The following is a 5,111-nucleotide window of genomic DNA, read 5'->3' as shown; positions in this document are numbered from 1 at the left end:
TCCAATCGGCGGCCATCTTCTTCCACCGCGCGCACTAGGTGTTCGACAGAATTCCCCAAGGTAAAAAAATGATGAAACTTGATGATTTAACTTGGGATTGGATAGTATGTTTGACGGTGGTTGTGTGCAATGTAGATGAGCTTGGTTGACTCCTCTTTCGTGGATGATTCATCATCGGACGAGGAATTTGATTTGCATGAAGAAGAGGAGGTTGCTATGCTAGTGGCCATGTACAAGAGGAAGAAACCGAAGCACGATGGTTCTGTTTATGGTCGTGCGTTCATTTGGAGAGAACGGATTGATGCGCACAAACGGTTGGTGCGCAACTACTTTGCATCATCACCTGTTTTCCCGGGGAATTACTTTCGACGCCGTTTCAGAATGTCGAAAGACCTGTTCTTCCACATTTGCAATTCCGTGAAGCAGCATAATCCAGTCTTCGAGCAGAGAAGGAACCGTGCCGGGTTGCTTGGCCATAGCATTGAGCAGAAGGTCACTGCCGCTTTGCGCATGATGGCATATGGTGTTCCGGCAGATTACATTGACGACAACTTGGTGATGGCAGAGAGCATTTCTATCTTCTATGTCAAGCAATTCGCAATATCTATGGTAGAAGTGTTCGGTCCACAGTACTTGAGAGCATCCAATGCTCAGGACACTCAAATGCTTTTTGAGATGAACAAAGCTCGAGGGTTTCCAGGTCTGCTCGGGTCTGTGGATTGCATGCATTGAAAATGAAATAACTGTTGCTGATCATGAAACATGGATTTGGCATGCATATTTTGGTATGCCCGGTTCTTGCAACGACATCAACGTGCTCGACCGGTCACCTCTCTTTGCCAACTTAGCAAATGGAGAAGCACCACCGATGACCTTCGAAGCAAATGGCCGCACCTACAAGTATGGGTACTATCTTGCAGATGGGATCTACCCGAGGTGGAGTACATTCATCAAGCCGGTTGCAAAACCTGAAGGTAAAAAAGAACTTGTCTTTCATAATGCACAAGCGGCGGCTAGAAAAGATGTTGAGAGGGCATTTGAGATTTTGCAATCCCAATTTGCTATTGTGCGAGGACCATCTAGATGTTGGGATCAAAAGATCCTTTGGTACATTATGACCGCTTGCCTGATCATGCATATCATGATCATTGAGAACGAGCATGGAAAACATTTAGATTACAACTTCTATTATTTTATGGGCATTTCTGTTAACCCCATGCGAAAAGAACAGCGCATCAGACGTTTCATGAAGGTGTACAACGAGATTAGAGACACCGATGTGCATGATCAACTCCAAAAAGATTTGATGGAAGAGCATTGGAAATGACATGGCGAAAGATCCGCATAGATTCATTATTTGTTTGTTCAAAACTATGTTGTATTATACAAAACTATGTTGTATTTGTGTTGCATTTCATCTCCTGGATCTGAAAAACTATGTAATAATTTAATATTGTGGACATGATTTTTTTTATGTTGTTTCAAAACATGTTTTTATGCAATATGTGCGGCTGTACAACGGATGAACAGCAGACGCGCGACTGCTGGCCGGTTTTGGACTATGAATTTGGAGTTGGTCTTTTGGACCATGAGAATTTGGATCATCTGTTGAAGTTGGCCTTTTTTCGAAGCTTCAAAAAGTATTTTTTGACGGTTTAAAATTTACATCTTCGATTTTAAACCGCCAAATTTTGAACTACCTATTCAAGATTCAAGATGCTCTTAGCTTATGGCAAAGGGGACGGCTAGGCCACGGACCCCGGCCCCCTCTCCCCCACTCACCACCTCTCTCTCCCCCACTCACCACCTCTCTCTCTGACCCCCACCGCGCCGCCCCCTCCCCCGCCGCCCCACCACCGCCAGCCCCCTCGTCGCACCACCACCACCACCACCACCCCGATGCTCCCACCCCCCTCCTCCCTCCGCGCGCTCCTGCGGCTCTCCTGTTGCGCCCCCTCCCCCGCCTCCGCCCGCTCCTCCTCCCCATATCTTCCTCGCCTAAGCCCGCCCGCGACCCCCTCGTCCCACTGGAGCCGCTCTCCTTGGCTTTTGCCGCCGCCGCCGCCAACTCCGACACCACCGCCGACCCCGACTCCGACTCCGACTCCTGCTGGGGCGTGTTCGATCCCGTCGCCGGCCTACTTGCTCATCAGGTTGGAAGTAAGTTTACGTTTATAGTTGACTTGAAGCTACCCCTATTTGCCCATCCTTTTTTTTAGGAAAAATAGAGAGAGTTTTCCCTTCAGAGTTCGGACGATTTGTGAGTATCGGTGGCGACGAGAACGCAGGAGACGGCGGTATGGTGCTCAGCGATTTGGCTCGGAGTGAATTAATCGATTGGCTGCTTGATGGGGCAGCGTGCTACTCCGCGGCGCGGTCTTGGCGCTGTGGTTTTCACTGGGCCGTTGGGACAGAGTGTTGAGCTGCATCTGCCTAGGTCTTGGGTGGCGTCGTGCGGGGTCGATGCGGCGTAGCTATGGCGGGTGATTGTGGCAGCGCTGCAGTGTGTGGCCGTGCTTGCGCTGCTACATGATGGCATTCCCTCTTCCCTAACGTTTGACTTGAAGTTTGGTTGGGTGTGAGTGCACGGGATGAGGTGAGCAACCCCGAATCTGAAGCTATCCTTTCCAAATTTCCAATCAACTCCACCTACGTTTCATTTTACCATGCGATTCCTAAATTGCTTTGTCATGCTCTTTCTAAATCACTTGTTTAGCCTTTTGATTATTCTCTAGTTCGCTAAAAAAAGCACGGCAGAACAGGCTTACATAAAGCTCTTGTGCATTGATGAACTCTCCTCTTATTTTTCTTTGATGTCTAATTGTAGTTCAACCATTTTTGCTCTCTCAATCCAACTTGTTATTTTGAGAAATGACTCGTTCTAGATGTTGGAGAGAACTTCAGATAATTCTGTTGCTTTATAGTCAATTACAAACATGCTCGTTAATGTTCCTCTTGAGACCATTGCAATCGCTTGGAATTCTAATGCATTGTTTCCTATTTTTTCTTGGTGCATGCGTTGGGTGAATTTCCTTGGCTATTACTCCCTCCGTTCCTAAATATTTGTTTTTATAAGATTCAACTACTGACTACATACAAAACAAAATGAGTGAATCTACACTTTAAATTATGTCTATATACATCCGTATGTAGTCCGTAGTGAAATCTTTAAAAAGACAAATATTTAGGAACGGAGGGAGTAGTTGTGTTTTGCTACATGAGGAGTTTGGTTGCGGCTTTTACAGTTGGTATGTTATCTTCAGGAGACCTGTAAGAGCTGGTACCCAGTTAATTATCTTTTCTTTTTATGATGCAAGGCTTGAAAAAATGTTATTTAGACTTTACTACATTTGCTTACCTGTGTTTGTATTCTTGCATTTAACACTCTGTAGCTCCATTTTCTTAAGAATACTCTCCATTTACTTACGAACACGACGTTGTTGTGATGCCTCCAAATGCACCAACAACACAGCAGGAAGAATGTCGACGGCGAGGTGAGAAACATCTGGCAAATTGCGGACAAAGGTCAAGGAAGGTGGTTGGAACCACAATGTGGCCCCGAAATCAACCACCAACAGGCAGACAAAGAGGAGGTGATTCACCAACGTAGCGTGGCGTTGAAGAGTGGGTAACTAGTCCACACTCTAAAATTGAGGTTTGGAGCAATAAAAAGAGTGATTTTGTTCGTGAATCATGTTTAAAATTTCTTTAGCAAACAAGCACTAGCACTAGGGGCGGATCCTAGATCCGCCACTAACTAGCAGCACCGTTTCAGATCTGCTTCTTGTTGGTTCATGTTGACATGTCAATGAAGAGATAAAGTAAAATAGAAAAAATACAGTATATTCGTTTAATTCTTCTCTTGTGTAGACCAAAAATTAGCGGGTCAATGAAATTTTATTTTTCTTGCAAATTATTTCTGTGAGTTTATCCCAAGAATAATGTCTTGTTACTATTTGACTTGCGATTTGTGACATCTAGAGCCAATTTTTCCATCTGATGTTGCAGTTCAATAGTTCTCGAGGTACACAACAAATCAGTCAGGCTTTGACCAGATGTCAAACATATCCATAACCTTGATTGCTGATCCTACAAAACTCTATTCTGTAAGTGGTATACATGTAATAATTAGTTATAAGAGGGTATGTAGATTGAATTGCAATATTGCGGTCGGGACTACAAGATGCAATTTTTTGATAACCATGGTCTGGATGTAGGTAATTTTAAGAAAGCATACTTATTTCATGTGCACATATGCTTTATGGGATTAATCTCTCTATCATCGGTTTTTCTAGTATTTGATTGAACCCTCTAAGATAATTCTAATTTATGCAATTTTTTAGTCCATCTCGTGGGACAAGATTTGTATTGTGTTCCGTCAAATGTCTTACATTTTCCTTAAATCTACTTGCCTTGTAAGTAATTTACTATTTTATTTGAGTAACATTCTCTGACTTATATATGAGAATTATGTAGCTCCTTTATTACGTCAGAAATGATTCGCTAAGTTCCTATCATAACACATAGTCTATTTTATTTTCAGTTGTTGTCACCTCATCTTGATACAGCACACCCTATTGAGTAAGCTCTTACCAAGGTTTGTGTTTTTACATCAAACTGTTCTTCTGCAACAAAATTGAAGTGTTGGTGTGAAAACAAAATTATTTAGAAAGAAATGAACTATATGCTCATTTTCTACCATCTACACTACTATATATAGCAAGTGGTACATGCCAGCGAACATATTTCAGTGTGGTGCACCATTTTGCTATTCTTTGGAAGCACCTGCTATTATTTTTGTTCATAGCATTCATAATTTGGGTTTCTGCAAAGGGCTCTCGAAGAGAACATATTTTTGAAAAATGATGTGCCATGCATCCTTCTGCGCACCTAATTGCCTGCTTAGAAAAAGAAATAGAAGGATGTGTATTCGCCTGTACTATGGAGTGTGCATACATGGCAGAATAGTTGCAGCCTTTCTTTCTAGCAATCAGTTTTACTTACACTGTAGGTAGCTCACTATATAAGTACCCTTAGGCTAATATTAACAAGTTGGAAAATCACGAAAGAATGTAATGTCAGGATATTTGACATCACAGAGTTATGCTGAC

At 43.0% G+C, this 5,111-nt stretch overlaps 1 long non-coding RNA gene across 1 annotated transcript; it reads left to right on the top strand.

Moving 5' to 3' along the window:
- Positions 1-2,166: 2,166 nt before the first annotated feature.
- Positions 2,167-3,916, top strand: LOC123426022. The gene is made up of 2 exons (XR_006621983.1): positions 2,167-2,596; positions 3,473-3,916. It is a non-coding gene; the product is annotated as an uncharacterized LOC123426022 (long non-coding RNA).
- Positions 3,917-5,111: the final 1,195 nt, after the last annotated feature.

This window comes from Hordeum vulgare, chromosome 2H (assembly GCF_904849725.1).
Source record: "Hordeum vulgare subsp. vulgare chromosome 2H, MorexV3_pseudomolecules_assembly, whole genome shotgun sequence".
NCBI lineage: Eukaryota > Viridiplantae > Streptophyta > Magnoliopsida > Poales > Poaceae > Hordeum > Hordeum vulgare.
Note: the sequence above shows the minus strand (reverse complement) of the source record. Positions and strands in the feature narration are given on the sequence as shown.